Source organism: Sus scrofa, chromosome 1 (genome assembly GCF_054392235.1).
Source record: "Sus scrofa isolate SSC_HxYL_T2T_F1_AM1 chromosome 1, Sscrofa_HxYL_maternal_Yorkshire_Landrace_v2.0, whole genome shotgun sequence".
Classification (NCBI taxonomy): Eukaryota; Metazoa; Chordata; class Mammalia; order Artiodactyla; family Suidae; genus Sus; species Sus scrofa.
Window position 1 is genome coordinate 189072317 of NC_139383.1, and position 24888 is coordinate 189097204.

At 34.2% G+C, this 24888-nt stretch overlaps 2 long non-coding RNA genes across 14 annotated transcripts in view; both read left to right on the top strand.

The window, feature by feature from the left end:
* LOC146406913 (uncharacterized) overlaps nucleotides 1-24888 on the top strand; it is a 709993-nt gene that overhangs the window by 205756 nt on the left and 479349 nt on the right. For 8 of the 13 annotated variants that reach the window (XR_014841467.1, XR_014841485.1, XR_014841481.1 and 5 more), the window contains one exon: nucleotides 6210-6261. This is a non-coding gene — a long non-coding RNA (uncharacterized LOC146406913). Of the gene's footprint in view, nucleotides 1-6209; nucleotides 7475-24888 lie in introns of those variants that run through there. The other 5 variants (XR_014841487.1, XR_014841492.1, XR_014841463.1 and 2 more) reach the window with 1 other exon arrangement.
* Nucleotides 13716-17048, top strand: LOC146406914 (uncharacterized). The gene is made up of 2 exons (XR_014841509.1): nucleotides 13716-13878; nucleotides 14766-17048. It is a non-coding gene; the product is annotated as an uncharacterized LOC146406914 (long non-coding RNA).

Here is a 24888-nt window from a genome sequence, read left to right on the forward strand (position 1 = left end):
AACTAAATGGACTATATAATCAGGCTTGTGATGCATAAATCTAAACTTGTCAGGCTTAGCTAGTTAGAAACTGCCTTTTGTGTTTGTGTGTTTTCATTAGTCATGAAATATATACAGAATTGCTTCCATGTCACTTTTAAGTAGCTGAAGAGTTCTATATATGGATATTCCCCTGGGGATACAAGAAATAGAAATCCCCCCCAAAATTAAGTACCAGATTGTCTAGAAGCATAAACACAAGAAGTAAAATTTTACCTTTAGCTATGTTAATACAAATCTGGTCACAGTCATAAATATATCATTTTTATTCTTCTGGATCTGAGATTGCTGTATCAAAAATGGAATTTGAGCCCATCTATCCTATGGATGTCATATGTATGTACCAGACAGCTCATCTTTTTTTATTTCTTTTTTTCTGATATTACAAAATATAACCAGTAACTAATTTTCTTAGAGAATATGGGAACTCTCTCCAACATGGAAATAGTTAGACTATCATTCCAGTGTAAACCAGGGCAATGTTTGACTGTACTGACCCTGGCAGGCTCCCTCATCAGAGTTATCAGATCAAACAAGCTGATTGAATTGATCAGTGAACTATTGACCAGTTCTATGAACAATCCTACCTGCCATGAAGTCAGTGAGTAGTTTTTCAGTCTTGATCAAATTGAAGAGCCATGTTAATATTGTATAGACAAAGTTCAGTTTTAATGGCCATATTTCCCATAAATAATGTAGTTGGATGTGTGGTGGTGTGTATTGTGTGTGTATGTGTGTGTGTAGGGAGAGTGAGATTTTGTCCTTAGTCATCACGTATTATATTGTACTAACTATTATGTTTATCCACTCAAAATGCAGAAGCTATAGATATCAATAAACATGATGTCAGACAAGAAAATGTAATTTTTTTTGGTCTTTTGTCCTTTTTTGGGCCGTACCCATGGCATATGGAGGTTCCCAGGCTAGGGGTCTAGTCAGAACTGTAGCCACCAGCCTATGCCACAGCCACAGCAACACCAGATCTGAGATGCGTCTGCAAACTATGCCACAGCTCACGGCAACTCCGGATTCTTAACCCACTGAGCGAGCACAGGGATTGAACCTGTGACCTCATGGTTCCTAGTTGGATTCATTTCCACTGCACCATGACGAGAACTCCAAGAAAATGTAATGTTTTAAGAGTTTCTGTTTAAAGTGGAAACCCACCAAAAGAATTTAAAACTGTCTTCATTAATACCTTAGCTTATATTCACTTTGATGATTTACATATCATTGAGGTATTATTTTTCATATCATTTATTTTACGTGTTTTCATGGACTCCACAGAACAATTGCAGATAGACCTGTTAGGATAATGAGATGTCCTATGTATACACACTGGACAGTATCTAAATGACAATGTGTTTAACTTGTCTAGGAGTTCATCTTGAAGAAGAAAGTTTATGGACATAATAATCAAAGTGTTAGATCCCAATACATAAAGATACATGTTTACTGCGTAGTTACATAGGCCAAGCACTATCCAGGTTTTATGCAAATTAATCTTGTTTAATCCACTGAATAGCACTATGAGATATGTGCTGTTACTGCCCATTATTTATTTGCACGTGAAGAAAGAAAGTCTTAGGAAGCTTAAGTCATTGCTTTTAACTGGCTAAGTTGTGTTCTTTTTTTCCCAATTTTATTGAGAAATAATTGACGTATTATTATACAATTTTAAGGTTTGATTTACATATGTTAGGAAATGATTACCGTAATAGATTTAGTTAAGTTTCATCTCATTTAGACCCAATAAAAGAAAAAAATTCTATTTGTGACGTCTAACTTGAGTTCTTAAACTGCTATAACAATTTCAGTTGAGTTCCCTGAATTGAAAAATTGTAGTAATGTAGTTACCAATGTGAAAATCCAACCAAGCCTTTATTCTCTTTATAACAATAACCACTCATAAAACTGAACACTGGACATCTCAATGTTGTCAACAGAGCATCTTTGATTTCAGTGCTCATAGGATGAATATGATGCCACAACCAAAGGTAGAAGGGGGGAACACTGTGGAGAGATACTGAATGAGAACCATGGCAATATTTCCTAGATTCATCACATGACTGCACTTGAGACATCAGGTAATAGAGTGTTTAAGGAATTAGAGCTAATAGGTCAGTTCATTTCTTTACATAAGGTGCTCTTATTCTTTTCAGATATAAATTAGCCCAATCATATGAAATATCACGCACTGTGTATAGAGTTGGGTAATGATTTCCACCAAATAATGAGTGTAGAGGGTACACTTCACTCTGAGTGCCTTCTGTTCCAGCTGTTTGTACTTATCTTAATTTTCCTAATTGGGTTACAATTAGGCTGTGAATGAGATGTTAACATAGGAATCGGAGCTTTTCAACAAAAGGGTTTACTTCTTATATTGTTCTGTGGTTCTTAACTTTCAGAAGCCTAGTTCTTGACAAAAGTTAATTAAAAAAAATCACGGAGTGTTTAAGACAAGTTTATGGCATACAAAGAATAACCTATTTACATCTCCACAGATCTCACCATTTTCCTGCAAGAGAAACACTGTTGGGGGCATTTTTTTTTTTTTTTCAATTTGTTCAGGGCCTGAGATATTTATTTAATAACTATTATGTCATATTTATTTCTAACATTATACTCAGGCCTAACCTCACTTATTAATAAGAGAGCTGTCATCTGGACCAAGTCTGAATTGGAATGATAAAAGTGAAGTCTAAATCCTTGCTATTGAAAATCTGATCAACAACGTCAACCTCACTTGGGAGCTTGTAGGAAATGCAGAATCTCAAACCCAGTTTGGTTTTAATCCTGTTGAAACAAAGTCTGCATTTTAACAAGATCCTCAAGTAATTTATATGCATATTAAAGTTTGAGAAACCCTGTTGGAGTCTGATTATAGCAACAAATCAAAGGCAATTCCAAATTTAAAAAAATATTTATCTCATCATGCATTCTGAGCATATATAAGGAAATCTCAACTAAGTAGTCTAGTGACAATTAGACTTAACTTTTTAATAACATTGCTACTTTAGATTAAAAAAAATAGGTTAAAAGACTTAAAATCCTAGTGTAGGAAAAGCACAGAACCAGAGTTGAATTGAAGAGTGTTGTGTTGGTTCTTTAGGCTGTTCTCTAAGGAATCTAAACAATCTAATTTTCTTGTCCTCTGTGGGTCATTGGGGCTGAAGTTTGAAGACTGATATAAGACTCTAGAATCAATGGGAAGTGTTTCATTAGATTCATAAATTTCTCCACTATGTTTTCTTAATTCATTTTGGTAATATTAGACCTCTTATTTATTATTTAACTTCATTTTACCTAATGAAATGTACTTCAAAGTTAAATATTTAATTAATAATGTATTTTCAAAACTTCTGTTCTAGATGAGCAGAGGAATTCTGCTTAAGTATATTTGTCATCTTTTGCCTGCCATTGATGTCAAAGTTGCTTAGCTGAGATTTTTATGGCTGCCCTATGAGAAGCAGTACACAGTTGTGAAGATTTTCATTCTGTCAGTGATCACTGTGTTGTCTTTCTTCAGCTCTTTCTTTGCTTTCCTGAGATTTGAAAATGTGATCCACAGGTTTTATCTTTAATCATTGTACTTTAATTATTGGACTACCCATTTCCTGGTTGAGGAGTGGTTTTATCATTTCTGTAACTGGTTTGATCACCAGGATTAGTGTACTATTTGGAACCAGTCATTGGAGGGACAGTTTTACCCAGGCTTAAATGATTATCTATGCTGCAATTTACCATGTACTTCATCTTGTCCACATTATATAAAATTAGCATTCAGAATGTCCATATGTCCCTGGACTCTCTTTTCTCTTCCTTCATCATCATCATCAAGTATTAGGCTCTCTAAAGAGCATAAGAAAGGGGGCTGGGTCTCCTTGTTGCTTCCATAATGCCTATAGAACTGACCTGTGGTGGTAGTCTGAGGTAGTTGAAGGGATTGCTATCTTTTGCATTCTTCTCACATTCCACCTATTGATTAAGGCAACAAACACCACTTTCATGTATCTCTAGCCAGGTATATCCTTCTTTATTCTACATGGTCTCTTCACTGGAAGAAATTTATATATTCTTGAACAGCTCAATCACTTTCCATGTACACACATAGGTGTTCATAGGACATTTCTCCCAGTGAATCTCCAGGGCTTTTGTTGCTGTTTACTGCCTGAGCACTGTTTTGGGGATGAGGTACTCCTTTGTGTATTTGCATCTTATTCAGTCATCAGGGAACATGGCAACCTTTGTAGTCTTTGCTTCTTGCTAGATCTATGCCCTTATGGATCACTTGTGTAGCAAGTGGAATCCCTAGCAATTCAAAACTTTCTTCTAGAGTATCCCCTCCTAAGTAGTTTTAACCTTTTCTCTTTGGGACTTCTCTTCATACTGTACCTAGATGGTGTGTTTCTACTCACGGATGGATCTTTTCCATGCTAAGAACCACATCCACATCCTTGCTGCTAACATCAGCCACCAATCTGGTCCTTGTACTATTTTATGTTACTTGCAACAATAAACCTTAAATAATAGGTACAAGAATGTCATCATTTTCTCTCTGATGCTTTACTTTCTTAAGAGAACTTTGGAAATTGGCAAAAAATTTCTGATTACATTTAAACCTAGGTGGTGAATTTATGGAGCTTATTCTGTTTACTTTTTTAAGATTTTAATTGTTTCATAATAATAAGTTTTAAAATATAATATTGCTCTTTTTCAAATAGTTGTAAAGAGTAAAAATAAAGAAATATGCAAAACTCCAATGAATAACTTTGTCAAGCTTTTATATAGCCATGCTATTGCTGACTTAGGCAAAGCAACAATGCCAGGAAAGTTTAAGCTCTGAGCCAAGGCAAGTTGTTCTGTGGCTACCTCTATATGAATTCTCTTCTCCCCTCAAAACACAAATCTTGGTCTCTCCTGACCATCTATTTTATTAATTGTGATCTTTCCAAAAATGCCTTTCCTGCTCAATAATGAATAATCCTCCAACTCAATCCTTTCTAATTATCTCCTCTACTTTACTTTCCTCTACAATAATTATAGGCATTTATACAATATAAATAGTTATACAGTAATATTATAATTTATATTTTTATTGATCCTCTCCTACCACTAGAATATAAACTCCCTGAATACACATTATATATTCAGTACCTATAACAGCACCTGCCACAGAGTGGGCACTAAATAAATATTGGTTGAATGGATAAATTAACATGAGAACTGATATCAGGAAATATGCTCTTCCCTCTTAAGATGTCTTGATGTGTGAGGGATGGGCCCTTGTCAGGGGAAGGGGTAGTCTCTTTTCCTGACATTTTTCACTTCTAATGCTCTGCAGCTATTTGACATCTGGATTCAGACATAGGAACTGTGGATGGCTGAAAAACATAGGATTATCTGTTAAGATGAACTACCAACAGGAATAGAAATTGAGAATTACCAGAGTGATCCAAAATAATCTAATCCTATATGTAGTAAACCCTGGGTCAGTGTAAGAGACCTTATTCTTAGGATTCTTTATTCCTCATAGCTAATTCACTGTGAGTTAGCAGAAAGAAATTGGGGTTCTTTCCTCAAGATCTATAATACCCGGGAGAAGATAGATAAATTTGATGTTCTTTACCTACCTCGGTGGTGAGAACTGATAACAGAAGGAAGGGAAACACGTGGTAACTGTGCAAAACATTTACAGAAGTAGTAAACAGGACTTCAGAGAGCCAGAGAAAGAAGAATAACGTTGTGACAAGTATCTGCTTTAGAATGCCACATTTCCGACTCCTTTTCATATTTTAACTGCGTCCCTTAAATAAAGATTTAAAGAAGCTGTCTTTACTGAATAAGTGATGAGAAAACTACCTCTCCTCAGTAATGAAGTTCTTTCAATTAAGAGTGATACTTCACGCCAGTTATTTTAACTTGTGGTAAAATTATAAGATGAGAAGCATGTCAGGCCAGACCATTTTCCACAGCAAATGTCAACAGCTACACCACTGCAGTACCATCATGTGGATGATGTATATGACTTAAAATAATAAGAAGGATATTTTAATTGAACTAACAAAACAAGTGTAGAGTAAAAGTAATTTACAAAAGTAAAAGACAACTTTTTATATTGCTGATTACTTTTTCTCAATCTTAGTGTAAAATATATATTTTCTTTTCAGTTTTTGCTCAGGGAATACTGTGGATGTTCGATGACCCAGAAGGCCTGCTGCAGTAAGTGCATTTCTTTGTCTGTGAGGTTGAGATCAAGAAAAAATAAGGCCTAGAAAGTTTAAAAACAACGAGCAAATGGCTTTATGTTGGAAGCACATAGTGTTATTTGAGTAAGGCAATGAAAAATGAAGAAGTGAAAAGCTATGGACAGGATCAGGAAAGACTTTTTCTACTTGGCTTGAACAATTGCTGCAGATATTATTTACTATTAGCACATGGTTCGATTAATACCATGCTTTTGCCTAGTTTTCTTTGTCTTTGGTAAGATTAAGAATCCAATTAGATCAACGAGTTCTAAATACACACAGCTGTCTATTTGCTAAGTACCTATATGGACACTATACTCTCTACACAGGCAAAGTTGTGTGTGATTATTAACTGAGATTTCTGCTACTGTTTTTGTCCCATTGAAAACTATCCATGTGTTTTTTGATAATTCATATTCTCTCATGAGTAAACCATTCTTGGAATGTATAAGCTTGTCTCCCATTTTGACATGAATGCACTTGGGTGGATTGCCAGAAGACAAAAACTTGTATTGGGCATTTACAATTTTGCATAAATGAGATTGTTCTTCTTCCCCATCCTCTCCCTCCTCTGTTCTTCACTCTAATCTCTCTTTAGGCTTATTCTTTCTTCTTTCTTTGTGTAGTGCTCCCAGAATAGAAAAAGCACTAAGGCCCTCAATCTTTTTGCAAGTATTTATCACTCTGGACAAAAGCACCTTGAATGCATAGGCTATTTGCTTTTAGCCAAATGAAAAATATGACATTTTTTTTTTCCCCTAAGAGATTGTGTGTTCCATTAGAAGATTTCGAGCTAGGTATCAATTGATGGCTTCCAACTCTGACTCTCTCAACAGTAAACTTGAGAGAGCTGATTATTGGTTCTGCCTCTGTTTTCTCTTCAATGAAATGAAGATACTCCAAGTCCTGTGTAAAATAGTTATCTTTCAGCTGCAGTGAGTCGGCTCTGTGCTTATCTGCAGGAATGCCTGAAGTCTGGTACTGACATTTGATAAGAACAAAGATGTGTTAGTTATTGATAAAGTGCAGTTTACAGTTTGAAACTCCACTACTGATGCCCAGTACCAAATTACCTACATTGTTTGGAAATGATTGATGGTTTATACTTGATTCAACCTATAGAGCCTGGCCTTAGCTATGTAACCAGTAGGATGTAAAAACAAATAAACAAACAAAAAATGAAAAAAGCTTTTTTTTTGAATGAGCAACCCTGAACAAGATGCCTTATACATGTGTTTATTGTTGGTTTATAAGCTAAAGACCAAGAACATCTGCAATTGAGAAACGTACATAGACCGCCCCTGGAACCGTTAAACCCTCTGTGATGGTATTTTCTCACTTTTTCCTGCTGTTCTGTGCTCTTTACTTTTATTAAAGCTTTTAGTTAGTACTTCCTATGGAGGCTTATGAGTCCTTTCAATTATCAGGCCCTTTGTAACAGGTATGTTTGAACTTTTTTCAGGTACAGTTGAGGTGTCAATTTAGATAATATATTATTTTTCATCTTCCTTGTACTAAGTCTGACTAGAGTAAACAAACGCATTTGCAAAAATGGAACACAGGGAATAGTGAGAAAGGATTTGTTCCTATCTCAAAAGCTTTTCAGCATGTAAGTCATTTTAGAGAAATGTCAGATTACAAAATATGCAGGTGTATAATTTCTCAAGGAATTTTGCGGGGAGGTCACTGGGAAGTGATGTTTGACATCTGTTTTGACTCAGCATAGTGGATTTTTTTGGCCGTGAGAATTTGGGTATCTTGATACTTACTTAGCATCATATTGTTACCTTTCCTAAAAATCTATAGATAAGCCCTTAGGAAATGAATTAGCCAGTAGCTGTTCCAAGTTTCTAGATGTCAATATCACATTTTAGACATAGTGAGTTGCAGAGTCTGTAAGTGTCTACTTGGCATTGCTTCACTAAAAATTTAACAATCAATTTAAGGAAAAATACCACTTAAAGCAAGCCTACTTCATGTATGATTATTTTATAATCATTGTCATTAAAGCATTTTAAAATAATGCTTTATTTTATATTTTATTCTTCATGGTGTCCAAAAGAAGTATTGTCTGATGTACCTACCACATTTTAATAAAAGCCATAATAATCCCTGAAGGAAGCATGTTAGCCTCTGAGAACCTCAAAACTATAGGATGAATATTAAAAGATGCTTTTTGTACTTATGATTACCCTGAATAAAAGGGAACATTATGACTTTCATGCCAATTGTAAAAAATAATTTATATACATATGCGTGTGTATGAAATATATTATCCTAATCGTATACACAAACACAAATTAGTTTTTAAATGCCATATTTTCAAACTGGACAACAAATCGAGAGATACTATGTGATACTTTAGACTCTTCTATATGTTTTTTACTACAATCATGAATTTCTTTTAAAAAACCTGTATTATATCCACATTAAAACTGAAATATTGGAGTTCCCGTTGTGGTGCAGTGGTTGACGAATCCGACGAGGAACCATGAGGTTGCGGGTTCGATCCCTGGCCTTGCTCAGTGGGTTAACCATCCGGCATTGCTGTGAGCTGTGGTGTAGGTCACAGATGAGGCTCGGATCCCCCATTGCTGTGGCTCTGGTGTAGGCTGGCAGCTACAGCTCCGATTAGACCCCTAGCCTGGGAACCCCCATATGCCGTGGGAGCAGCCCAAGAAATGGCAAAAAGACAAAAAAAAAAAAAAAAAAAAAAAAACTGAAATATCATTTCATTTAGGAGATAGGTGTCTCTAGCTCCCAGATTTCAGGACACATCTTTTTCAGGTTACACTGCCTTCTTATTCTGTCTCCAATTTTCTATTCCTAAAATTGCCAGAATAGAAATATTTGTCTTTTTTCTTTTGAAAGAAACTTTCCATATCCTATTTTCAGAGATTTATACTGCAGAATTTTCAAAGTGATATTCAGCTTGGCTTCCTTGATCTCTTCAACTCAAGGATATTTAAAGAGCATTGAACTTTCTTTCTTTGCCTTTAAAATCAACTTTACTAGTTGTACACCTACAAATGTAATAAAATTCATTAAGTAATGTTAAAAAATCAACTTTACTATGAAACCTATCCCAAAGAAATTCAGGAACAGAGACATTCATCTATGAAAACTCAGTTTCTGATAATAAACAGATTTTACCCCTTCTACAAATGAATATTTCAGTTGTATTTGACTAGATTTCTCAATCTAAAGAGAACAGAAAATATTATTTTTCTCATCTTCATTAGATCATTGTTTTTACTAGGCTTGCATGTTAAGTGTCAAGTGCATTCAGTGAGAACAATATTGACTTATATTCATTGTAAAGTGGTACTCTCTAATGAGAATATAAACAGATGTTTTGCCTTTAAAATCAATTAAGGAAACTGTAGCCAATATAATCTTTAGAAACTTGGAGTAAACTTAAAGACTGTGATGGGAAAGACCAGATATCAGACATTGTAACCTAAGGAACAAAGAATAAATGTATTGCTCTTATCTAATTAAAAAAGACCAGAGGAGTTCCCATCATGGCTCAGTGGTTAACAAACCTGACTAGTATCTACGAGGATGTGGGTTGGATCCATGACCTTGCTTAGTGAGTTGCAGTGAGTTGTAGATGTAGCCTGGATCCCTCATTGCTGTGTGTGGTGTAGGCCAGCAGCTACAACTCCAATTCAACCCTTAGCCTGGGAACCTCCATATGCCATGGTTGTGGCCCTAAAAAATAAAAAGAGACCCCCCCCAAAAAAAAGACAAAAATGAAAAAGAACAGAGAAAGGTAAGCTTTAAAATAGTCTATGAAATTTTATTTTGAAAAACAGCAGACCAATCTACTATTTTTCACTTCAACTGTAAATAGACAAACTAAAAGGGTTTATGTCACAGTACAAATATATGAGTTCTCTAATATCTTGAACATGAAATGTGATATACATTTTAATGGTTTATTCAGTTTATTGTCAAATTTTAGCTGATTGTGTATAGATTTGATGACTTTCAAAATCTTCCCAACTCCATGAGTTGCCGAGTCTTTCAAAGTATCACCTTTCACTGTTTGACATGATTGTAACTACAAAACATCCTTCCATCATATACAATAAAAAAAAAGCTTCAAAAAAACAAGATGAAGCTAGGATGTTTAATCTAATTTTGTTTTACAGAAATGGAGAAGAAAAAAACACTAAGATTTGCAGTGCTTGGGTTTCTTTTTTTCTCCATAAAACAGTAATTTCATTTTTAAAATAAAAACTGTCATTAGATAACTTTTTACATCTCAATGGTTTTGTGTAGCTTTGAGCAATGTACAATATGTTCTCCTTTCCTTGAGGTTGTCTGATATAAGTGAGTTTGTGGTGGCATAAATATATTAAGGGGAACAATGTTTTACTGTTAAAAAATCGCTAACATCAACACTTCCCTAAAAGGAGAGGATAAATAAAAGAGAAGTTTATCTCATGTGTTCATTGTCCTCTTTACAGAAAACACTGCATGGAAAAATAAAGTTTAATTTTCCCAATAGCACTATTTAAGAAAAATGTAACACAAGCATGGCAAATAATTGACAAATTTAAATTGTTCAGTAAATGCATACATATAGAAATATATAAAATCAATATATATTTGCAAAGAAAGGAAAATATCCTTGAGATAAGCTAGTTTCCTTTAAAATACCCACCACCAAGTGTTTTAGAAATAATCATTTCCCATATTTATTTCTGAAGAATTATTTCTGAATCTATTATAAATATTGTAAATTATTTCATGAATTTATACAAAATTCATATTGAAGATACTCATGTTAATAAGTCAGACCATGTATATGGCTGGTCATATAAAAGAAGAATGCTTGGGTTAGTCTGTACTTCACCTATGATAATGAGATTGTTACAAACTATCCCTTTAAAAATCTCCCTCAATAGATGTGTAAAAGCAAGGGAGGGCTAACGCTTTATATCAGTTCTTTCAGGTATAATGCTGAAACCAAAAGAATTACAATTATATAAGATATAATACAAAAACAAAACTGGATTTTATAGTGCCAGATCTAAAATAATAATAGCACAAATAGCAAATGTTAAATATAGTAAAAATAATAGGAAAGATATGTAGGGCTCACTCTGTGCCAAGTGCTGCTGATTGCAATATCAAAGGTATTTATTTAGTATAATTTTTCAGGTATAATTGTTATTTTGTCCACCTTAAATATGAGAACATAGAACCACAGATATTAAGCAGTTTGCTAAGGTTACCCACCTAAAATTTGACACAACTAGGGCTTAAAATGAAGTAGGTTATTTCTAGAGACTTTCAGGACAATTTTGCTATACTGTGTCTCTACAGAAATAACGTTTTGATTTTTTTGCAATTTCTTTGCCCTTATTAATGTATTTCTAGTCTTTGAACATTTTACTTCATTATATAAGTTTTCTGTAATTGGGCTGTAATAAATTACTACAAATTTAGCGGCTTAAAAAAATCTCAAATATATTATTGTACTTCTGGAACTTAGAAGTTTGAAATGGTCTCATTGGGCCAAAATCAAACTGGCAGGGCTTTGTTTCTGGAGGCGCTAGGAGAGAATTCACTTTCTTCTGTCTTTCAGCTTCTAGAGGCTGCCTGCATTTGGTCCTTGACTGTAGCTCCTTTTCATCCTCAAAACCAGCAATGGCCAGTTGGGTCTTTCTCATGATGTCATCTCTCAATTTCTAAGGTTTCTGTTCCACTCTTCCCCATTTGTGGGCCTTTGTGATTACATCTGTGTCCATCAGATAATCCAAGATAATCGCTTTAAGATCAGTTCATTAGCAACCCCATTTTCATCTATACAGATTTAGGGGATTAGAACATATGCATCTTTGGCAGACCATTTATTCTGCCTACCACACTCTATGCATTGATATTAGGTACATAAAATACCCAATATTTTATATTTGTATGTGCATGCATGTGTGCAAAATATCATCACAATATAATGGGAAGCTTAATTATCTACCTAACTGACTGCACCTTAGACATTTTCATTAGTCTAATATTTAGAAAATGTTACTTATATTAACATTGATCAGTTGGTTTTTGTTGGAAAATGTCATCTGGTCAGCAAACTGTAGCAAGGCTGTGTGAGGGCTGCAGTTGTCTCCCTGCAAAATGAGAGAAATGGTGGTTGGCATGAACCATCTACTTAGTATCTGCACATTGTAGTTTGCAGCCAGTAGAGGCTTACCCACTTTCTCAGGCTCTTGGGAACCACAATGGTAATAATTTTGTAAGCCTTTGTGAAAACTGATTACCTGTTGGTGACAAGTCTGTTATTATCCTGGGTGCTTGCTTGCATTTACTTTGCTTTTTTAAAAAACTTATGAAAAGCAGAGGCAAATTAAAAAAAAAAATCTGTGCTAAATTTTTTTAAACAAATGCATATGCTTATTTTGTCTCCAACATGTTAGATTTAAACATAAGAAGGAGAGCTCATTGTATTGGTATACTTTGCATTTAATATTTAAAAGTGGAAGAAACTATTCTATTTATGGAGTAACTTGAATCATGCTCAACTTTCTGCTTGATTTTTAACATGATTTATAATTCAGAATGAAGATAATTCAACAATTCTCAGCATAAAGAAAATATTTATTATCAAGCTAAAAATTTTTCTCTTCACTGTATAAACATATTCCTGAGCAGAATTTTCTTTGGGATTCAAGTCGTTTCTTGGAAATAATGGCCTAAAACTATAGGCCTGAAAGATTGAAAGATATAAGCAATGTCTACATGCAGACAAATACTGGACAGAAAAATAATCGCTATGAACACCTCTATGCATGACCCACACAATGATTGTATATTTCTAATGGAAAAGGACTAAAAGGAATTGTAAGAATGATTTAGTCTGAACCCATGTTTTGAGATTCATAAATGCAATAAGAGTGTTTTTTCAACTCTTTTTTTTTAAACTATTACCCCCTAAGGAACCTTTTTAGATGTGTTGTTCTGGATCACTCCTTTCCTTCTATTTTAATACCATTGATTTTCTATATGTCTGTTTATATATGATGGCCCTTTGTAGAACAGCAAACTATTATAATATCTAAGATGCCACCTCTCAAAGAAACAATTTTCATCCCTTGGCGATAAAATAATCTCCATTGAGACGGCATAATACACAATAGACAGTGACAGCAATGGAAGGAAGCATTTCTTCAAAACGCTTCACTTTATTGACGGGAAGCTGGGACAAAGAAAAGGAAATTTAATTGCCTAAAAGGATTCATAAAAATAGCTATTATGGATAAAATGAAAGTGTAAAGCATATAATTTGATCACTTTGCTCTTTTTAAATTTAATTTTATTGGAGATTATTTGACTTACAATGTCAAATATTATCAGTTTCAGGTGTATGGCAAAGTGAATCAGTCATACATAAAAATATATCCATTCTTTTTTTTTTTTGTCTTTTTAGGGCTTCACCTATGGCATATGGAGGTTCCCAGGCTAGGGGTAAAGTTGGAGCTGTAACCACTGACCTATACCACAGCCACAGAAATGCAGGATCTGAGCCTTGTCTCCAACCTACACCACGGCTCACGGCTTAACCCACTGAGTGAGGCCAGGGATCAAACCTGTGTCTTCATAGATGCTATTCAGATTTGTTTCTTCTGATCTACAATGGGTACTCCTCATTCTTTTTCCCATATGGGTTATTAAAAAATATTGAATAGATTTTCCTGTGCTATACAGTATGTTCTCATTAACCATCTATTTTATGTAGTAGTGTGTGTATGTTATTCTCACCCTCTCAACACCTCCCTCCCCACAGTGGTTTGACCTATGGTAAACAAAAGATTGGTTTCTAAATCTGTGAGTTTGTTCCCGTTTTATAAATAAGTTATTTTATGTCATTTTTATTAGATTCCACATATAAGTGATATCATATTGTATTTGCCTTTTTCTTTATGACTTACTTCACTCAGTATGATAATCTCTAGCTCCATCCATGTGCTGCAAATGGCATTATTTCTTTTATTTTTAATTTCTTAGTTTCTGTGTGTATGTATATATGTGTTTTTGTCATTTTATTTCTTTTTTTTTCATTATAGCTGGTTTAAAGTGTTCTGTCAATTTTCTACTGCACAGCATGGTGACCCAGTTACACATACAAGTATGCAATCTTTTTTCTCACATTATCATGCTCCGTCATAAGTGACTAGACATAGTTCCCAGTGCTACGCAGCAGGATCTCATTGCTTATCCACTCCAAAGGCAATAGTCTGCATCTATTAACCCCAAATTCCCAATCCATTCCTCTCCCTCCCCCTCCTCCTTGGCAACCACAAGCCATGGCATTATTTCATTCTTTTTTATTGCTGAATAATATCCCATTGTATATATGTACCACATCTTCTTTATCCATTCCTCTGTCAATGGACATTTAGGTTGCTTCCATGTCTTGGCTATTGTAAATAGTACTGTGATGCTGCAGAGGTACAGGTTTGATCCCTGGCCTGGTGTTGTAGGTTAAAGGATTCAGCATTGCTACAGCTATGGCAGAAATTGCAGCTGTGGCTTGGATTCAGTTTCTGGCCCAGGAACTTCCATATGCCACAGGTGCAGCCATTAAAAAAATCAATTTGCTTTTATATACATCTAATATTGACCAAAACAAGAGATGCCACTAGAAATAAAATAACCCATATTATGTACATGATAACTAAGCAATGATGTAACTGTCAGGCCATTCAAAGTATATAACATCTTAGTCTGATATATTGATGTAAACAGATGTAGCATTATTTGGAAATGCAAAAACTAAGTATTACTGGTACAATCATTTACAACAGGAAAAAAACCTTTGAGAGGAGCTCAGCAACAGAGACTTAAAAATTCCAATACAAGGCAAAGCTTGTTTAAAGGTCAATCACTGGTATACTCTTGCTATTTTCCCTGTGTTAGAGCTTGTTCAACAAAGTAAGAAGTTCACAACTGTCAGATACTGGCATTTCAAAGGGTAAAAGACATCTTTATGAAATAAGACAAAAATCTCTTCATGTATAATAATGTATTAAACATCACCTAGAAAAGAATATTAAAATTTCCATTCTCCCTATTTATGAAAAGTTTCTCCTTTCTTAGAATAATAGAAAAAAAGTAATAGCCACAATCAGAAAGTAAAATTTCCCCTTGAAGTTAGTCTTCATATATCTGATCTAAATGATTACAGAATATGTAGCAGAAGATTACTGTTAAGATCAGAGCAATAAACAACATATTATGATTAAATTCCAGCAGGTAGAAGGAGAAAAAAAATAAGCCACATTTTTTAGTCATAGGGAGAGTTTTTGGCAAGTAACTGCATATATTCCTAGTTGGGAACCCTAGAACATTAATTAAAATTAGCAGGATTCTCTTCATTCAATAAAGTATTATAAATTGCTTCACTCGACATGCTTTTATTACATTTCTAGAAGTATTAGGAATACCAGTTGTAAAGTAACACAAAGTGAAACTCCTAGGGAAAATGTAATGGTCACAGTAGGGGGTGAACATGTAACTAATATAACTCAAAGCAGGTATTTAAAATCTGAAGAAAAAAACAAGTAGTTATGTTCTTGTCTTGGCCCATGAGTGTAATCATCTTAACATTTTTTCCCCTTGAAACCACATGCTATTCAAGTCAGCTATCCAAACTGTGTCTCAAAGCCAGTAAACTTAAGGAAACTCCTCTTCAATTTCATTCATACAGGTTTGCTGGGACCTTGTCACTTTTTTATTAGCCCTACTCCTAAATAAATTTTGAGTTTTACCTGGTCCCTGACTTCTGGTTTATTGTGATTCTCCTCCTCCCTTCGCTGGCTGCATCCTTAAACCTACTAGATTTTGGCTTAATATTTTATTCCTATATATTATTTAGAGTATAATACCCAAACCTCAGATACAGTCACCATAGCTCCTAAATGGATATCATTGGCTGGTGCCCTAGGTGAGATTGCTCAACAAAAATCAGACAATTAATTTATTCCTTCATTTTTTCTTTTATTATCAGAACACTATTTATTTAATATTAAATAGAGAACTATTCTAAACTTGGAGACACAGTGGTCGATAGGAGTGCATACTTTTTTGTTCATGGATCTCACATTCTATTTTAGGGGACAGTTATGAAATAAATAATTGCATAATTATACAATGATTCCATTATAATTTTGATAAATACTACAAATAAGCTCATAGAGTATTCATGTCTATTTAAATAGAAGCTTGTCCTATGCTGGTAAGTCAGGGGAAATTACATTGAATAAATGATATTTAATCTGAGACTCAAAATCTATAGTTTACTTGCAAAAGAATAAAGAGAAAAACAAAACAGAATAAAAATCACAAAGGATGTGCAACAAGGAGTCTGTATCATTAGAAGATGTATGATAAAGCCAGTGTGGTAGAAAGGGGGAGGATAGAGGTGTATAAATATATTGCTGAGGTAGAACAATGCATGATTATATAGGACCATTTTAAGCATTTGTCTTTGAAGTCTGTGAGTCCAACTTATATTCTTTTATTTATATATAATGATTTTTATTTTTTTCCATTATAGCTGGTTTGAATTTTAACCCAAGAGCTTTGGGAAAACATGAATGACTATAAAGTTGAGAAATGACATGATCATATTCAGGCTTTATAACTATTTTTCAAGAAAGATTATGGATATTGAATCGGGATTATCAAATAAACTGCTAAAAGTCAGTTGGGTCAAAGGACACAATGGTGAAAAGAAAATCTAAGGAAGAGGATAAAATATTTGCAAATATATATCCATAAGGGGTTAATATCTAGAACTTCTATAATAACAACCAAAATGAAACAACCCTGTTGATATGTAATATCCAAAGGTAATGTACAAATGACCAACAAGAGTATGAAAATATGATTACCAGAATTCCCGTTGTAGCTCAGCGGTAATGAACTCGATTAGTATCTATGAGGACATGGGTTCAATCGCTGACCCTGCTCAGTGGGTTCAGGTGTTGCCATGAGTTGCAGTGTAGGTCAACAGTTGTAGCTCAGTTGTAGCTCTGGTGTTGCTGTGGTTTGGTGTAGGCCAGTAGCTGTGGCTCAAATTCGACTCCTAGCCGGGGAACTTCCACATGTTGCAGGTGTGGTCTGAAAAAGAAAAAAAAATAGAAAAAGATTTGAAAAGAGAAAAAAAAAGATTACCATCACTAATTATCAAATAATAAATATAAATCAATAGCACTATGAGATATCACCTCACACCAATTAGGATGGCTACAATTAAAAGAAAATGAAAATAACAAGTGCTAATAAAGATGTGGATAAATTGAAACACTTATACATTGTTAGTGGAAGTGTAAAATTGTCCAACTGCTATGGAACAACAATATAGAGGTTCCAGTGTGATCCAGCGATCCCACTGCTGGGTATATATACAAAATAATCTAAAGCAGGTCTTGAAGAAATATTTTATACCCATGTTCATAGCAGCACTATTCTTAATAACTAAGATGTAGAAGCAACACAAATTCCCATCAAGCAATGAATGAATAAATGAAATATAGGATATACATACAGTAGATTGTTCAGTTTTAGGAAGGAAGGAAATCCTATTATATGCTTCAACATGGATGAACCTTGGGGACATTAAGCTAAGTGGAATAGGCCAGTCACAAAAGACAAATTTGCTATGATTCTACTTATATGAGGTATTCAAAGTAGTCAAATTTGTAGAACCAGAAAGTAGAATGGTAACTACTAGGGGCTCAGGGGAAGGAGGGTTGGGGACATGTGGTTTAAAGGGTACGGAGTTTCAGATTTGCAAGATGAAAAAGTTCTGGAGATCTGTTTCATAACGATGTAAATATACTTAACACTACTGAACTGTACACTTACCAGTGATTAAGATGATAAATTTGGAGTTCCTGTTGTGGCTCATGTTAAGAAGGTGGCATAGTGTTCATGAGGATGTGGTTAGATCCCTGTCCTCCCTCAGTGGGTTAAGGATCCAGCCTTGGGGCAAGCTGCTGTGTGGGTCACAGATGTGGCTTGGATCAGGCATTGCTGTGGCTGTGGTGTAGGCTGGCAGGTACACCTCTGATTTGATCCCTGGAACGGGAACTTCCATGTGCCCAGGTGTGGCTGTAAAAAGAAAAAAAGAAAGAAAGAAAGAAATTGTATGTGTTCTTTAACCATTATTAAAAGTCATTTAGGAGCTTTTGCTACAGTTAAGAAAAAGGTGAATGGTAGTTTGGATTAGAATTAGAGCAGTGAAGATCAAGGGAAAAGGAGAAATGTAAGAGAGATTTAGAAAACAGAGGTAACAGCCATATTAGATTAAATATGTGGAGAAGGAAGAGGAAATAGCCAAATAATTATTGAGATATTTTGCATTATAAAACTTTATTTGTGCAATATAATTCCTGAGATACAAACAGTAAGGAAAGTCATGGATGAGATCATGAAGGGTGTGAGAGGCTGCACGTGGAGAAAGAAGAAAGTGAGATATAAAGAAAATCTTGGAGCTCTCACTGTGGTGCAACTGGAACTGCAGCACATCTGGAGTGCTGGGATGCAGGTTTGATCCCCAGCCCAGAAGAGTGGGTTAAAGGATCCCTCATTGTCACAGCTGCAGCATAGGTCACAGCTGCAGCATAGGTCACAGATGTAGCTTCGATATGATCCCTGGCCAGGGATTCCATATGCCTCAGCGCAGCCAAAAAAGAGAAAAAAAGAAAAAAAAAAATCTAAAACTTAACCTGAACATCTCTAGTGTTTATAGGTCAAGTCGAGGAAAATGAATTAACCAAAAAGGCCAAGAAGAGGAATTTTAATAGGTGTATTCTAATTCAATGAACCATTCAAACTCATATTTACCAACTCTTTGTTAATTACCTATTACTATTAACAAAAAGAGATTATCGTAAGGAAAGAATTCCACAAATAGTCTAATCTTATACTCTATAATGATCAAATAAGAGACTGCATGGTTTCAGTTAATTCTTTCTTTGCTTGATTTATGTAAAATATGATAATACATAGTTGAAGTTCTAAAATAAGCAACTTATTTTTAACTTTACAATCATATGCAAATCTCTACATATTTTTAATTTTTAAAAATTTGATGAAACAAAAACCCTTTTGCACACTTAAATTAGAAGCTTAAGCCATGTTGTATATAAAAAAATAACAAATTTATAGTGACACAAAATGAAATTTTGATGTCTAATCAAAAAGGGCTCATCTTCATTCTTTTTTCAACAAAGAGAAAAATTAGATATTTTATTTGTGCTTATTTTAGCATATTTAATATGCTTGGGTTTCAAATTTTTGCAGTTTATTTTGGGGCAAAAAAAGTAGTAATATGTAAAGGTTACTGGAGGAGGATAAATCTATAATACTTTTAAAAGATGGGTTAAGTCAATCAATTGTGCACATTCACCATAAATCAACATAGTGAGTAGACTGACCACTGGGTTTAGAACATTTTGCAACACAATAACAAATTAAGTGTCTGGGAATATTGGCCCTTATGTTCACAGTTCATGGACAACTTTCAAAACCTGATCATTTCTTACCATCTGAACACACTGAAACACTCAAGACAGCCCCTAAATTTTCAAAAGAATTATCAAATTATACATTTGTTGAATTAATGTCCAACTCTTTCTTGTAGGGAAATAGAATAGGATGTACTTAAATATATTTCCACTGTACTACTAATCATGTTAGAGATGATATATTTTTGAGCAGAGATATCTTATTAATAAAGACATTTAAGTCTATCCTTGAATTTCTGCCTTATGAAATATTGAGCAGTTTAGTCAGTGTAAATCACTTAAATCTTTATTATTTAGTGTTCCTCTGATAAGATGAACCTAATACCACTTTCTCTGAATTTCAGTTTACAATCACAAATTAGTATAAACCACACATTTATAAATCTATACTACAAGAAATTTGGGGTGTAGGACAAATGCCTACTTGACTAATTTTGTTCTTTAAGATTTCAGACACTACTTAAGTAAAATGCTTCTTAAGATTTGTTTCTGTCTCTATTTCATACTGAGGTTTATTTTGTTGTTGTTGGGAGATATAATTAAAATCAGGACCTATTTAAATTTACAATATAATTTAATTACAAAAACATTTAAGAAATACTTTTTTAGAAACTAATAAAAATAACCTTTCTTGTTCTAATCAACTTGCTATTTTGAAATGGAATTTTCAGTATGTTAGTCATTCAAATATTGATGCTTATTCTGACTCTTGTTTTTTGTAGACCTTTTTAACACTGGGGTAATTTACAGACATTGGAATTAACTTTTTTTCTAAAAAGATTCTATCAGGTATTTTGAGGAAATTACAAATATATTCAGAGCTAATGATGACATATTATTTCCATTTTATTCCAAAAAGTAAATCTTCCTTTGGGGATAATTGCAAATATATAAATAATGACCTTAATATTTTATAGACTATAAATGCAGCACTGTAGAATAGGAAATATAATTTGAAAATAAAGCTCAATTATAAGCATAAAGCAGAAGATTGTTAAAGCATTTTAAAAATAATCTACCTTTTATTTCAATGCAAAGTAGATCTTGCAGAAAATTGTTATGTAATTTAAGTGGATTCTGAGGGAAAATATTACCATGAGAAAATAATTTTTATTAAAAAGTTATAAGACCAAGAAAATAAAAATACATTGATGGAATCATATACATATAAATATATGCATGCATGTCAGATATATGTACACATGTATAATTACTGTAAAAATAGAACCAGTAATATTTTAACTATATGAATGTACAATAATTATATTGAAAGATGATAGAAAGTAAATACTCATGACATATGTTTTATAGGCTATAATGTTTAAAGTATTATTTTCAAATCCTTCTTTGAAAATTAAGCTTAAATGTGAAATACATATATATATATATATATAATATACACTTTTAATATATATTGTTAAGTTCAAATGTTATGTTAATATTCTAGAATTTCACACTATGACACAAAATGTTATATATAAGATCCTGAAATTTTCTATTTAAAAGACTTATTTTGTATAGAGTCTTGAAAAACTTTTGTTTGGAATTCTTATTCCTGTTAAACTGGGGCACCCTTCCTTTCTTGGAATAAGTCAATATTAATATTTAATTAAAGTCAGCACTTCAGTAAATGTACCATTGCCCTTGAAAAGATAAATCACTTACTCAAGAGAGGAAAACAGAAGGGAAACGAACCTAACCTTCTATTTAGAGAAATGCTGGAGTGAGCAGGTTGTGGCATACAACTCTATCTGCTGACCCCAGAAGGCACTGGTGGGGTTTTGACAAAGAAAAAAATCAAACCAAGTTGTCATATGTGTTCAATAAAGAAAGCAAGTAGAAGAAAAAATAAGGTATTTCAAGCTAGCCTAGATATTGAAAAGATTAATAAAAACTACTTAATTATTACTATATTGTTTCAAAACCTGTTTGCATGAAAATATTTTTCATCAATTTTTGTCCATATCACTAAAGAGATTAAGTTGTACCATTACTTTACATCATAAAGATCTATTGGACTATTTAAGTGAGTTTTTCTCCTGTGGTGGTTCCATATCAGAACTAAATTTTAGAGATGTTTATTTTATTCCAATGACAATAAAATAAACATTGTACTGAATTCATGATGAAATCTGTGATTAATGAATGAAAATGGAAACTTGGTCAAATATGAAGTCTTGTAGGAGGAGTCAGAGATTCTAAAATTTTACTGAATTCTGAAAACCCAGCGTGGACTATATGCTACTTAGTGATGAGTACTTACCTAAAGGTTAACAACTCCCATCACTTTCTACCACAAGGAATTGCAAATTGGGTCATATGACAATCATGTCTGATGGCTCATTACTTCTAGCCTCTACAACTCTTAGAGATCCTTTTGAAAGTTTTCCTGACTTCTACCTAGAGTACCTGTCTCTATTCCTACCTCTTAATAGACAGAAGTGCCCACTGATATTTTATATTTAACATCTCAAAGGGAAAAAGGGTAAATCATGGTGTTATATAAATTTCTTCCCCCTATTATTCCATTTCATTTTATTTCCTCTTTCCTCAAATGATTTCCAAATCTTGATAGCCTATTTAGTTATAAATGACAGATGATTCACTATTCCCATAAACAAAGCTGGAAATGAACATAGAAAGAAAAAGAGGGCAATTTATTTATCACTGACTTTTCTTCTGAGAATACAGGACTTCAATTTTATTAAAAAAAAGGAGTTCCCGTCGTGGCGCAGTGGTTAACGAATCCGACTAGGAACCATGAGGTTGCGGGTTCGGTCCCTGCCCTTGCTCAGTGGGTTAAGGATCTGGCGTTGCCGTGAGCTGTGGTGTAGGTTGCAGACGCGGCTCGGTCCCATGTTGCTGTGGCTCTGGCGTAGGCCGGTGGCTGCAGCTCCGATTCGACCCCTAGCCTGGGAACCTCCATATGCCGCGGGAGCAGCCCAAGAAGTAGCAGCAGCAACAACAACAACAACAACAACAAAAGACAAAAAAAAAAAAAAAAAAAAAAAAAGATAGGCTTCTGCTTTCCAGTCTGGAGCATAAGTAACTTAGAAATCAACTCTCCATTCTAACAAGTAAAAAACCTAAAAAGCTTGGAGTTCCCGCAGCAGAAATGAATCCAACTAGGAACCACGAGGTTGAAGGTTCAATCCCTGGCCTCGCTCAATGGGTTAAGGATCCGGCATTGCTATGAGCTGTGGTGTAGGTTGCAGATGCAGCTTGGATCTGGTGTTGCCGGCTGTGGCTGAGGCTGGCAGCTGTAGCTCCTATTAGACCCCTAGCCTGGGAACCTCCACATGCTGTCGGTGTGATCCTAAAAAGCAAAAAACAAACAAAAAAACTAACAAGCTTAAAAACCAGTGAAATCAGTGTATGTACTTAGTTACATAAGAGAAGTGAGGTCACAGAGCTAACTTCTGCCCCCCAAAAACAGACAGATGGGTAAATAGAATAGTAACTCACTGGAGCAGAAACCGATAAGCAGAAACATCCATGGGGAACCAGTACTGGGGTAGGAAAACCTAAGTTGTAACTGATAAATTCTTGGAGACTCAGTGTGGACAAATCTAAAAGTTAAAAACTCTAAGGGTGTCCAGTCATAGGGGGGTCCCAACACTTTTAACTTTTATTTCTAGGAATGCTACCAGGTTCCTCATAGTGAAATTCTAAGAAAATATCCTGGTGCTTCCCATGATGGGAAGAGGAGAAGAGCTATTTTGATATATGCCAGAGCATTCTGTTCTTAAGTCCTGCCTTCAAAACAAATGATTTTATTAGAATCTTACCTGTTAGGGCTTCATTAGAGCCTAATTGTTGTATTGGAATGGAAATACCTCCGGCCCCACTAACCATCCTGTATTACCAAAAGGGAAGGAAAAAGCACTGTGATGGTCACAGACCCACTAATCTTATGATTACAGCATGCTTGTCCTCTCCTCACACCTTACCACCACACCACTAAAGGTCTATTTACTAGAATTCATTTCACTCAGTACATCATGTTCAACTTTAACCAAAAAAAATTAAAGATATAATAAAAAGGAAAAAACACAGTCTAAAGACACCCAGCAAGCATCAGAACCAGATACAGATATGACAGGGGTGTTGGAATAATCAGACCAGGAATTTAAAACAACAGTAATTTACCTACTAAGGGCTCTTTTATGGAATAAGTAAACGACATGTAGGAGCATATGGGTAATGGATGGAAAATGCTAAGAAATAAATGCTAGAAATCAAAAACCCTATAATAGAAACGTAGACTGTTTTTGATGGGTGCAGTCATCAGTTTGATACAACTAAAGAAATAATCTCTGAGCTGGAGGGTTTGTCAATACAAGATTCTAAACCTGAAAAGCAAAGAGGAAAAAAAAAAAAGATTGAAAAGTAATGAAACAGAATACCAAAGAACTGTGGGACATCGTCAAAGGTGTAACATACACATAATGTGAGTTCCATAAGAAGAAAGAGGAAAGGAGTAGAAGCAATACTTGAAACAGTAAGAGATTTCCCCAAAATTAATGACAGATCTGAGAACTCAGAGAACAAAAAAGAGGACAAATGCCAAAAAAAAGCTCCCAACACCTGGGCATATCATATTCAAACTTCAGAAAATTAAAAAGACCAAAGATACCTTGAAAGAAACCAGAGAAAATGAAAAAAATTTCTTATATAGAAGCAAATATAATCATTAGATCTGACTCCTCAGAATATATGCAAGTAAGAAAAGATGAGTAAAATATTTAAAGTGTTGAGAGAAAAAAAAATTAACCTAGAATTCTGTACCTTGCAAAATTATCCTCCCCCAAATTAAGGTGAAATAAAGATCTTCACAGACACATTAAAAACTGAAGGAATTTTATAGCCATAGACTTGCCTTACGATAAACATATTTTTTAGTTCTTTAGAAAAAGGAAAATGATGTAGATCTGAAACGCAAAGCTATTGAAGGAAGCACATCAGAAAAGGAATAAGTGAAAGTAAAATAAAACTTTCATTTTTCTTATTCTTCGTTGTTGTAATACATCAGTTTATTTAAAATA